General features: G+C 41.6%; 1 pseudogene; it reads right to left on the reverse strand.

Moving 5' to 3' along the window:
* LOC124982748 (antigen WC1.1-like) overlaps positions 1-13826 on the reverse strand; it is a 78595-nt pseudogene that overhangs the window by 7966 nt on the left and 56803 nt on the right.

The raw sequence follows: 13826 nt of genomic DNA on the forward strand, positions 1-13826 counted from the left end.
CCTAGATTCTTCTTGTAAAGGAAAACTGATCATTAATGTGCCCAAATCCATCTTTTCCATGACAATAATGCAAGACCAATGGAGAGATGGCTATCCACTCACCTGTTTGAGAATACCTGGCACAACTTCCCTCATCTGGGAAAAACTCTTCTCCTTCAATCCAGAGGAAGAAGGAATTTCAGAAACAGGTAACTCTTCGACATCATCATAACCATTACCTGTGGCATCTGCATGCTGCCCTTGAGGTTCTGAAAACAGATAGGGAATAAGATGGAAAAGTAAGCTATTGGTTAGTCTAGGTGATGTCTTCAGTCTCTTCTAATGCAGAGATTCTAATAGCTGATAAATAGAGGCACCATATTCCACGGTTGTCCCAAAGGCATGCATTTGATCATCGTATTCTTTAGAAACCATGTAAATCATCTAAATATTTCAATATATTAAGGCCAATAATTATTTTACTAACATACCATGCCACAAAACATCTATTAAAGTTATGATATGAGTTTGAGGCACTCTTTTCAGGCATGTTGTAGAGGGTTGAAAAAAATACATATCAGTGATTGAGGAAGATTTCATCAAGACTAAAAGAGCACCAGCTGTTCATGTGCCCTTTGAGGCAATGCAGACACAGTGCTATCCAGGAGAGAAGCCTGGCTTTCTCCCTCCTGCAGACAGGCTATCCTACCAATTCTAGTTCCAAGAGGGATGGGTTTCAACCTCTAGTTTTCTGCTGTCCTTCAGATTCCATCTTCACAGAACCCTCCTGGGCATGCCTCATCCCAAGAACTCTCCACCTTTACCACTTGTGGAAGATTCAGGATGTCCTCCTTTCTTAGGTCCTTTGTAGAGAAGAACTCCTGATGATTGATAATTACAGGCACCACCCGCTCCTTGTGTTTCAGGGATTATGAAGTTCATATATATATTTTTTGGTCTTAGTATTCACATAAACCAGAAAATGGTTCATACATCCCTCTATTTCAGAATCAAAAACTATAATTCCCTATGTTCTCTTTCACCATGAAATTTTTGAGATGTTCAGGTTCAAATGTTCTTTTTAAAGTTATGACTTTGGATTTTATAATGATACATTTGAAGGATGTCTATGACCATATGGAAATAGTTATGGAAACCAACAGATTAGAACCTAGTTTTTCCTATTCTGAGATGACAGGGTGGGCAGAAAAGAAAAAATAGTTGTGAACCAGACAGAAGAGACCCTTCCCATCTGATCATAGAATGTTCTTCTCAGAGGATAACCTTCTCCTCACCCCCCAAGGAAAGACCTTTTTCTACTACCTGGGGCAGATTCAGGGTCTCCATTCTCCTCATCATCCCTGTAATAGGGTAGCTTAGTTACTGAGCCATCAGATAGGGATCCTAGTAGGGAGAAAAATCATAGACAAATATAGTCAGAGGTCCACTGTCATGGTTCAGAAGAAATTCTGAAGCTTCATACTTGTAGAGAGAGGGCTTGGAGCTCCTGCCTTAGAAGGATGCTGATAATTGTTATAGTGGTCCAGGAATATTCCTAAAAGTTCATGTTTTACATGGTTGCTCCTCAGGTTGGTGGTTTTGGAAAGGGTGGAACATTTAAGAAATGGGGACTAGTGGGAGGTATTAAGTTGTTGGGAGCATGCTCTTAAAAAAGGATTATAGGATGCCAATCTCTTCCTCTATTGTTTTCCTGGTCACTATAAGGCTAGCATCTGTGCTTCACCACATGCTCCCAGTATGATATGCTGCCAAGCATAGGCCCCAAAGCAACAGAGCCAGGTTACTATGGACTGGAACATCTGAAAATGTGAGTCAGAATAAACCTTTCCTCCTTATAATTTGATTATCTTAGGTGTTTTATTTCAGCAATGGAAAGTGACCTCATGTGCCATGTGAGGTTGTGTTAGTCATGTGTTCTCTGCTTGCTGAAGACTCCCACACTGATAGCAAACTCATGCAAAGAAAGGAGGCTATGGAACACACCTGGGCTGTCCAGCAGGTTCTCCTTCTCTGGATTTGTGGGATAATCTATCTCCTGGTACAGACCCTCATCAATAGCATCTTCAAAAGTCGATAAGGCTGGGGAAAGCAAAAGAAATACAGACATTGCTCCTAGAAGTATTTCCTTTACCAACAGACTAACACTTCCCCAATGCACACTCTTGGAGACACCCCTCAGGGCTTCCAGGGTTCCTTTCTTTAGATTTGTGATCCATTGGGATAGAACTAGATTTTCTGACCATCCCTGGATCTTATATCCAGTCTCCACTAGCACTGTCCACATTGGAAACCATCATATTTGAGTGTTCCATTTTTTTAACCCAGGACCAACTCATGTCTTTTAAATTTCCAAGTCCATGGTAAAGAAGATGGTTTTTCATATAATGAGAACAAGAATAAAACGTGTACTTAAAAAAAAAAACACCCACATTTAGTCCAATATTATCCTTGCATATTTTCAGGTCACAGCATTCCTAATCCCCACCTTGGTGCTCTGATCTCCATCTGAGCAGCTGAGTTCCCAGGATGATGAGGACCAGAAAGAGAAGAGCTCCCAGGATCATGCAAAGGATCCCAGGTAAGGAGAAGATATCAGGGACAACTGAGGCTGAACTGGTGCCTAGAGAAGAAAAAGGGCCATGAGTCTTTAGAGAGGACCATAAGCTCAGAGGAACCCAAATATACCGATCCTCTCTTAAGTCATCAGGAACCATAAAATCCCTAGATCAGACATTAAAGATCTTTCTGAATATCAAGATAACATACCCTAGATCCCGCTCTGGGCTGTGGCAACTATCTTCTGAGTCCGGTTTTAAGGGATCTCTATGAAGTGAATGCTGGTGAGGCTTTGGAGCTTTCTGACTGCTACAACTTGGTAACACCTGATAACAGCTTCTAACACCTGATCATCAGGCCTACTGCAATAAGACCAGAACTGTGTAGACTCCATAGTATAGAACACTGAAAATCTGCATATTTCCTCCATTACCTGGTTCAGAGCAAAAGAAGCACTTACTTCTAGGAGTCAGGGGAATTGCTGTCCTTTTACCTGGGGAAAAGAGAAGGAAAATGGAATCATTGCACTGTGTTGCTCTGGGAATGTCCCTGGGTCCCACCCACCATCACTGGTACATGATTCTCCCCCAGATGCCAGGAGATCAGGCACAGCCTTCCAGAGGCAGAGTGCAGGGCAGCAGGGCAGCCTGGGAAGCCCTTTGGATGCAAACACACTCCTTCCACCCTGGCCCACTCTCCTGGTCCTGCTACTCACAGAGCACCTCACACCAGCATCCTCCTCATGCTTGCAGTCGCTCTGCCCCCAGGGCGCAGCAGCACAGGCCCACAGGGAGGGCTCCCTGCCCCTACACTGCACCTCGTCCAGCCAGATGCTTCCATTTCCAGGGCCGAACGCAGCCTCCCCTGGGGCTTCCAGGGCAGAGCCACAGCCCAGCTGCTGACACACCACCTCAGCCTCTGCCAGGCTCCAGGAGTCATCGCACACAGTGCCCCAGGAGCCTTCGTGCCACACCTCCACGCGCCCTGAGCACCGGCTGTCTCCTCCCCTGAGTCGGAACTTCTCTCTGTCTGAAAAGGCAGCAGCACCTCCTCTTACTGCCCTGGTGGGAGGTAAGGAGCCCCTGGAAGCCATGGGGAAGGCAGGGGGGTGATGAGGTACCTGTGCAGGGAGCAGTGGTTGGACAGCTCTTGGGTCTCTTTCCTGCAGGAACAGACAATGGGGAAGCACTGGGTCAGGGGCAGCTGGGGTGGTTCTGCCCCAAGACAAGGCTCTCTAAGGTCCTGGGCTCAGTTCAGGTGTCAGGTGTAGAGAACAGGCTTCAGAAGTGGCTTTTGGGGCTGTATTGCTGAGATGTTCCCTGGAGTAAATCCCTAACAGCAGCTGAAATTATATTATCAGTTTACTTGTTTGCACTGTGCTCACTATGTGTAAACACACAAACATGATCATGCCCATGCTCATGCGTGGACACTCCAGCACACACACACAAAACCCAGAAAGAGAACTCCACTAGGAAGGGGACCTTGCCTCATTCCCTCTGCTCCTGCTAACAGGACAATGCCTGGCATGTTGAACGCATTCATCAGAAGTATGTATGGATGACTTCCTATGAATGCTATGAACAATGCCTCAATTTATATTTGTGGATTGAATGAATCAATGAGTAAAATCTGAAAAATATTATTTTGAATTCTTGCTAATCAGAAAGGTGATAGAAGAAAGGTAAATTAATGTCAATGATTTGTGGTAATAAATATTAGACATTTAAAACATAAGTACTGAGTAATCTCAAAAGTAATCTGTACTTAATATTCATCATGTTGTTAATGAAAAATTACAAACATTGAAAGTGTTCATTTAAATAAATTGAATGTATTTTTTTCAGTAAATTTAGTTTTTTGCATAAATAAAATAATTCAGAGAAAAGTTAAGTGAACAATAGCTAGCTAGTAAGATAGAAACATTTGCATAAAAAGATAATAGAGGAAAATTAATACATGAAAGGACATAGATGTATATGGAGCCAAGAAAAACAAAACAAAAGAATGCATATAAATGCAAAATAACAAAGAGCAAACACACATGACACTTGTCCTAAGACCACATTATGGATATACATTATCCCCATTATTCTGTAAACTTCCTACCCTATCCAGAGAACATCTCTAGGAAAGATGGCAGGACATCTCTTGGGTGGTTTCACTTTCGGGATTGGATGAATCACTATTTCTCAATGTGTGTAGTCTATTGTAAGGAAAAACATCATCAAGATATAATCTTAAAATTTATTATCCCTTCAGCCTCTGCAGGGAAAGGGAAAAAAAATAAGGCAAGAAAAGGGAGGAAAAGGAAAAGAATAAGCATTTGCCTTTGAAACATTTACCATCATTTATTGTCCCATTCTCTCTGGATTTCAGGGAGTTCCTAGCAGAGGCTTGTGGGCTTGGTTCCCTTTTTGATTTTGCAGCTTCTGTGTGTTTTTTGACTTTATATTAATGGTCAAGTTATAAAAAAATCCCAGTGTTTGATATGAAATACCAATTGTAAACAATTGCTCCTATAAAGTAATATGACAATATATGTTTAAAAAATAGATACCCTCCCAAAAAACCAAAGGCCGAATGTTTTCTCTGATAAATGAACGATGATACATAATTGGGGGGTAGTGGGAGGGAGCAAGATAAGAATGGAGGAACTGTGGATGGTGTGGAGGAAAATGGAATAGGAGGGGGTTAGGGAAGGAAAGATAGCGGACTGAGACAGACATCATTACCCTATGTACATGTATGATTACATGAGTGGTGTGAATCTACATTGTTTGCAATCATAAAAATGAAAAGTTGTATCCCTTTTGTGTACAATGAATCAAAATTCAGTCTGTAAAAATAAAGAAAAAACTAAAACCCACAAATGAACAACAACAAAACAATAGATATCCTGTGATCTTACAACCATTGGCAGTCATCTTATTTTGTAGTAGTAGACACAGAAGTATACAGTGTAACATGTGGTAGGATATTGATGATAATATTGTTTGCAGAAGGGTAAAATAGAAAACAATTATAAATAAATAGCAAAATGGTTATGCAAACTGTAATATTAATCTTTTAAGAATGTAACATTATAGACATCATTACCCATATACATGTATGATTACACAAGTGGTATGAATCTACATCATGCACAACCATAGAAACAAAAAGATGTACCCCATTTGTGTACAACGAATCAAAATGCAGTCTGTAAAAATAAAAACAATAATTAAAAAAAAAGAAAAAAAGAATATTACATTATGGAGTTGTTTTACAAAAGAGTGTGTTTTACTTGAGGACTATCTGTAATAAATTGTTAAGAAAAGCCAATGTAACAATAGTAAGTATGATATAAACCCATGATTGTAAAACCAAATAAAAAGATACCATAAGATTTTATCACTATATGAGTTTAGATAGGATTCTATGAAAATGGAGGATTGGGAAAGAGGAACTACCAGTTCATTAATCCTATTTACACTGGGGGAATATAAAGAGACAAGGGGTTATGCAATGTCACTAATGTACCCTTTATATTTTAATATGTCTTTCTTGATTTCAATGAGTAATTAAGGTTTTAGTAATTTGGTGTAATAGAAAAGATGTCGTTTAACTGTAAACCAAAGACAAACTAGAGGGAAGAATACAAATTCCCTTCTGTCAAGCATGTGGCCAATTCTGGGAAGAGAACAAAAAACACAGCACAGTGTAAGAGAAGGTGGGTGGCTATCCCTTCATGCCTCCACTGCTCTTTGCCCAGACAGACAGACAGACAGGCAGCATTACTCATTCCCTGGGGGCCTCACATGGAGAGGTTCTTTTGTGTTAAACTTAGAGTGAATCCACCACTAGTATTCTGCACCCGTGAGTCACAGCCCTGACCCCTGGAGTGGGTCACAGTCTCCTCCCCGTTTCACAGGCAAGTCCTTCAAAGTCTGAGAACAGCAAGCTGACTACGTCTTCCCTGGCATTTCTGCTAATTAGGCTAATTACACACTTGTAGGACATGATTTACAGTTGTTTCTGCACCTGGGGGCCACAAAAAAATATGCCAGTGATACTTCTAAAGACAGCTCACCTGCCACTCGGCAACACATTAATCAACTTGGGAAGCAAATATTTCCAGTATTATATAGACAATATGTTACAGAAGACAAAGACCACAGAAGACTGTTAGAAGATTCCAAGTAACATGTGACCTTTCCTGAACTGAGATGAGATTGGGAAGGAAGGGGTTTAAGGATTTAGGATGTATTTGCTGGTAGAGGCACAGAACTTGCTACTACATTGAAATTAGAGGGAGAGTGAAACGGAGACATGAAGGTGAACTGAGAATAAGTAACTGGGCAACAACGGTGGCATTAACTGGGATGGGGAACAGAACAGGGAGAAAAAGTTAGAGGCAGGAATTGAGGGTGTGGGATAAAACACTCTATTTTGAAAACTAAATTTGGGTTGTCAAGTGAGGGTATCCACTAGTAATGGAATATATGAGTTTGGATTTAAGGACAGTGATTAGCTATGGAGATTTATTATTGGGGGCAGTCAGTGGAATATCATCTAAGGCCATAGACCCCAATGAGATAAGGGAGGGAAGAGAGCTAAGGAAGAGTACAGAATCTAAAATTTAGATGTTGAACAGAGAAGTTGAAACTCTAAGACAGAATAAGAATAATCAGTAAGTTAGAGTGATCATAAGAAGGAAACAAAAAAGAAGATTGACAGCTGAGACTTTCTATTTTCCAGTGAAGTTTGAGGTAAGACCATCATTTATGTGTATCATGTGGTTTAAACAGCAGTGAGGGGGAGATCAGGGAATTTGGAGAAGGTCATGTTAGAGAGAGGGCAGGAGCACATGTGAGAGAAGCACACTAGACTATGGGGCTAGTGTGGAGGGTCCATCAGATTTTGGATCACAAATTCAAAGAGACTAGCAGGATAGTTTCACATTATAACAGGATACAGTACTTGTCCACGATTCAGTAGTCCTTGACTAGTCTTCTGCAGGCAGAGAAGAGTTAGGTAGTTGGCTCAACCGTTCTTGTCCTCGACTGACAGAAGAGACCAGGGAGTTGAGTGTACTTGAAGGAGGAGGATTATAATGGAGCATCATGTTGTCTGATCAGGGTAAGAGGAACTTGTGCAATCATGAGGAGAGTGGAACACTGAGAAACTGATAAGGGAAAACATTTGGAATCTGCATGAGGATGAAATATCTGGAAAAGGAGCATCAAGAATATGTTCCATAAGTAGAAGAGGCAACAGTCAGAGAAGGAATCAAGATCTCAAGCTGGACAGTTAGTGATGGTCAACAGTGTGGCCATGCACAGAGATGGGGTGAGAAGGGAGTGCTTCAAAGGGAGAAATTCAGGAACAGAGAGGTCAGAATATTATCTTAGTTGTGTACAAGAATGCTGGCAGCACCAGAAATAGGAGACAGAGGAGCCTGGTGAGCCTGGTACTGCAGCCAACAAAATGAACGGGAATGACCAGGCTGAAGAGTGACACCAACAGAAGTGGTGGCTGATGCCATCTCATGGGGTAAACTTCAAGTAGTTGGACATGGAGAAAAAGAAAAGAAATTGTTGAAAATGACAAAGGAAAGCAGGAATATTTTTATTCTAACATTTGGCTCAGAAATATCCTGTGAAAGGGAAGCACAGAGCCTCCAAATGACAAGGACATTATTATTTTCAGAGGACAGCCAGGTTTTTGTCAGAACATGAAACTGAAGGGGTTGTTATAGGTCTTAAAAAATTAGAAGATGATAGGCTCCAATTTCCAACATACTCCGTGAAATGTTTTCTTGGAGAGAAATGAAGTGGGCATATTAGTTTGCAGTAGGACAAAATAAAGGCTCAGAGGAGGTTGGATCAACCAAGACCACTGGGATTGTGAGGAGACGAATTCAAGAAGAAAATAATGGAGTCCAGGTCCCTCATCTCAGCAATTCCCCATGCTGTGCAGAGGAGAAGATGAACACATGGCTTTTCAACAGAATTGTTATTGGGGCCATGCCTTGGAGAGGCCTCAAGGTCTTCTTACCCATCCAGGTAGTCATGCATCTCTCTCCCACCCTCCTGCTCTGCTCATGATGGGATTTTATCAGTACTTCAAAGTCACCATGCTGCTCCTACTTCAGTATTTACCCTGAACAAATGCTATAATTTATTCCTTCATTAGATCTCTACTCCTCCCTTAGGTCTCAACCTAAATATGATTTCTCTTTTCTTCAAATTGCACATTTCCACAGCACCTTCCATGCCTTTATGACACCCAAATTTATGGCTGGTGTGTGTCATCATGCTGGAGGGTAAACTCCATGAGGACAGGGACAGTATTTTCTTCTTATCTCTCCTCCTGCCTAGACTCAAGTTTCTAACTACAAGTCACTCAATCACTTACCATCAACAATCTGACCTGAGAGTTTGTCTGACTGATGTAGATAGATTTCAGAGTGAAAGACCATGAACTTGAAGATGCCCCATTAGTCCTGAAGTCCCCAAGTTGCCCCTCACTTTCTTGAGGGTGTGGGGTGGATGAAGTGCTTACTCCTAACTGTTTCCACATCTGGATTAAATGATCACCATAATACCTATGAACAGTTTGCTGAGAGGTTTAACCTTCATTACATATGAAATAAAACGTAACACAATGATAGAACATAGCAAGTGATTTACATCATTGAGGTCAAATAACTCACTCTACTAAGAAAATAAAGATTAATTACTATAGTCTAAGACTGCACTAGCCATTTCCTTGTTGATTTTTCAGAGGATAAGTTCACACTTCCACATGCTCAATTTAATATCCATGGCATTTTCCATATAAATGGCTGTGGAACAGGTTTATTTATTTCCGTCATTGAAACAAGATTGGAAAATAATGCTTAAATAATCTATATTCAAACTTTCACCTTGTAGACTTATTTGAACTCATTCCTTTGGTGTGAAAGTATGAAATTTCTCTAAAAACAACCTACAGAGTGAGGGCACAGGAATAGGCAGTAGGTCACCTGAACACATGATGTAAGCTTCCTCCTTTGGAGAGCAAGATCTCTGTTTCCAAGTGTCAGAAGGACACTCCCAGAGAGAGGTATCCATTTTCCTACACCGGATATTATCCACCCAATGGGGTCTAGAAGCTTCCCTGTGAGGAACAGAGGGGTTGAGAATCCCACTGTCCCCACAGCCAAGGTGTCTGCAGATCACAGACAAGGTCACAGCTTCCATGGGGCTGTGGCAGACACTGCCCCAGGTGTTGTAGAAAACTTCCAGCCTCCCAGCACACTCCTGGTCCTCGCTCACCATCCTGAGGGCCAGGAACTCTGAAATCAAGAGGAGAACATCACAACACAGTGAGTATTTACCCCTTAGTGCTGTTTTTTCTTTATCCCTAGGTAGTGAGTGCTCATTGCTAGCTTTGCTGAAGAAATGCCCACTGTGTGGAAAGACAAAACTTTTACCCCTTTTTACCTGTTTTGCTTAATTGTATGTCACTTTCTATTTCTATGAAAAAAGTGTAGTGGAAAATGAACAGGCAACAACACTGACCTGGGGATCCTGCAGAGAGAGGGGGAAAGCTACCTGAATAAATATCTGACAGACTCTGGAAAAGGGGATATGGACAGTGGGGTGACAGAACAGTAAATCCCAGATAATCAGTTCCTGATCCTGGGACCTGTGAATAGGTTACTTCATGAGGCAAAGGGGCTTTGCAAACGGATCAAGATGAGGATCGTTTTCATGGTGAGATTATTTTAGATATTCCTGGATTAACCATGTAAGCCCAATCTAACCACATCCTTAGACCTATATTCCCAAAAGTAGACAATGGTTTCTGGCCCTAGTCAGAGAGAGATGTGAACATGAAAAAAATGGTCAGAGGTATACAAGGTCTTCGATCAGAAGAAGGAAGAGGCCATGAGCCATGGAACACAGGCAACTTCTAGACACTGGAAAAGGCAAGGAAATGAGTCTTCCCAGAGCCTCAGGTGAATGTGGCCCACGGACACCTTGTTTATAGCCTGGGTGGATTGGGGTCAGACTTGAATTTTTGTTGTTTTAAGTTCCTAGCTCTGTGATCATTTATTATAGCAGCAATAGGAAACTGATATAGTGGGTGTCGGGATGTTGCATCCTCAGTAACTGAAGCGTGAGGCCTGCAGCCAAATGGACACTGAAGAGAATGATAGTCAGGAGGCAGGGCTGAGAAGGAAGGAGCAGAAGCTCAGCTGCTGCAGCAGGAAATGGATGCACCTCCTTGTCTCCTCTGCTGGAAGGACAGGCACTGTGGGTCAGCCAGTAACTCCCCACCCTGCCCTAGGGCTCAGGTACCATCCTGCACACTCTCCTCACTTCCCCTACCTGTGCACAGTGTGTACCACAGACCTGAGCAGATGCCCCCAGCGTCCTCCTTGTGCCTGCAGTTGTGCTGCCCCCAGCCCTGGGAAGGGCACTGCCACACATGGGCCTCCTCTCCTGTGCAGTTCAGCTCATCCAGCCAGATATGCCCTGACCCCTCTCCAAAGTGAGCAGAGAAGGTGGTCTCCAGGGCCACTCCACAGCCCAGCTGCCTGCACACCACGTGGGCGTCATTCAGGTCCCAGCTGTCATCACAGATGGAGCCCCAGGAGCCCTGCTGCAGGATCTCCACTCTCCCTGCACAGCGACCACCACCATCCACCAGGCGGAGCTCTCTGCTGTCTGGGGAGAGACAGGGTCATGTCAGTGGGCGTTTACACAGGGAAGGAGAAGGGTGTTGTGCTGGGGCCTTGCTCACCTGAGCAGGTGGCAGTGTGTCCCTCTGAGGCTGCAGAACCTGCTGGGTCAGACCAGGAGTCGTTGCACAGGGGCAGCAGGTGGGTCTGGTTTCCTACAGAAGGGGTTAGAGAGCAGGAAACTCAATGAGACTAGACAAAAATCTAGCGATGGCATCTGATAACTGTAGTGTACAATCAGTAATTTCCTGTCTTCAGAGCCTATCTTTTAATGGAAATTTTTGCTTCTGATTCTGACACACTCTTCTCTTTTAAATCAAGTACTAGAAATGACTTCAGGAAAATGTGAATTTATCAGTTAGACTTTGTAGTCAAGTTCAGAGAAAAGTAAAAACTAGAATCGGTTATTTTCCCCAGGAGGCATTTGACCATTCAAAGGTAGTAGGCGAGACTCTGAAAATCTCAGAATGTTTGCAGACTTCCATGAGAGTATGCAAGTATAATTTAGGTTCGACCAAAGAGGAGGAATCCTGTTAAACATCAGGAAAGCTTGTTATCTTATTATGTGAACTGGAAGTAAAGTTTTTCTCTTCGGGATGATGCCAAATTTCTAACCACTTGTATTGTTTTTTATTTAAGGTGATTTCAATAAACTGCATGAAAGAAGCAAATAAAGTCCTTCCTAAAGGCTTCATATGATTTTTCATATACAGTGTCTGTTGATCAAAAATACCATATAAAGAAGAGGTTAGATAGAAAACAGAGGAAAGAGGAGAAGAAAAGGGAAAGATTTTCATATAATTAGTATTGGTGTTTCCTTATTAGTAATTTAAATGATCATGATTGAATGTTTGATTAAATGACATGATGTACATCTTTGCTGAGAAATGATAAGAAAAATCCAATAAAAATTTGAGAGTTATAAAGTAAATAGCTAAAAATAAGCTCCCAGAAGATGAACCTACCAACACTTTAGATTAGCATAAAGTAGAAATAGTAAGTGGAAGAACATGGCAAAATACACAGAGTAAAGTTCAGAAAGATAAAAGGATAGAAAATATAAATAGGGACCTTTTAGTTCACAGATATTAATTTCAACTGCTTATAATTAAGTAGGTAAGTACCACTTCAAGGATAGAAAAATGATAGAATGGAACAGTAGGAACAAGAGTCAGAAATATCTGCACCCTGTGTACTTCAAAGGTGTCACAGCAGTTGGGAAAAAGCTTTTCAGTAATGATTCTGCATCAACTGGATGTCCAAACAATAATGTGAAACTGCTTTTCACACCACCCACAGCATATACAATACCAATTCCAGAAATATTGTGAAATTTTATGTAGAAGAAAATTAATTAAACATGTATAACATGCTCTTGGAGAATATTTTTATGATCTTACTGTAGCAAAGTTGTATTTAAAATGATATGAGAAAACAGTATAAAGAAAAGTTTTGCTTCATTCAGAATAAGTATTTGACCCCTGAATGAAGACCAGATTAAGAAAGTGAAAATAAAAGGACAAGGTTTTAAAGTCTACTACAGATCTATACATATTTGCACCAAAAGTAATTGCCATTGTAATTTGTGGGATCATTATTTGGAAAGTCAGGAAATGTCAAATCTGCACATCATTTGAATGCATCAGTACATGATCATATGGTCATTTGGCAGAAAACTACATAGCAATAAAAATAAATGAAGCTTGGCTAAAAATAAAAATGGGTGGATTCTAAACATTATTTTGAGTCAAAGTAGACATGAAAAGAGAACATGCTGCATGATTTTACATAAAGCTCAAAAGCTGACAAAAATATTCTTTGGCTGCAGAAGCGAGAGTGGTCTTCTTTGCAGGGGAGGAGGGCACAGTGATTGGAGGGATGTGCAGGTAACTTCTGGGAGCTGCTGATGGTCTCTGATGGTCTAGGGTGAGGAACTTGACAGAGCTATCATTCATTGTTACACATTGTTCTCTATGAATTTCAATAAATAATAATGCTTACTTAAAACTATTCCTTTTAATACCTCTTGACAGGACCAGAAAGATGAATGATCATTGAGAAAAATCACAGTTCATCACAGAATGTTTAATTTTTATGTCAGCTCTCCACACCATATGCTCTTAGAGACATGTCACTCAAGTACCAGTCAGCCCTGACCTCCCTTACCTGAGCACACCACAGAGGATGTGTTTCCATGGGCACAGGCGGGAACACCCAGGGCAGTCACAGGGCAATTCCACAAGAATGACTCGGACCCTGAGCAGTGAAATCGGTCTCTCCAGATCTCATCATCTCCTTGCACAAAGTATGCTCCTTTTGGGGTGGAGAGGGTGACCCCACAGCCCAGCTGACGGCAAACAACATTGGCGTTGGCCATATTCCAGTCGGAGGCACAGAGTGTTCTCCAGCCTCCAGAGGTCTTCATCTCCACTTGACCCTCACACTGAGAACTGCCATTTTTCATGAGCTAAACATCTGTATATTCTGATAGAAGAGAGGGTTTTAGCAACATCCCACATTTTGTTATCTCAACAGAGTGTGCATGGAGGTTAAAGTC

Source organism: Sciurus carolinensis, chromosome 4, assembly GCF_902686445.1.
Source record: "Sciurus carolinensis chromosome 4, mSciCar1.2, whole genome shotgun sequence".
Lineage (NCBI taxonomy): Eukaryota > Metazoa > Chordata > Mammalia > Rodentia > Sciuridae > Sciurus > Sciurus carolinensis.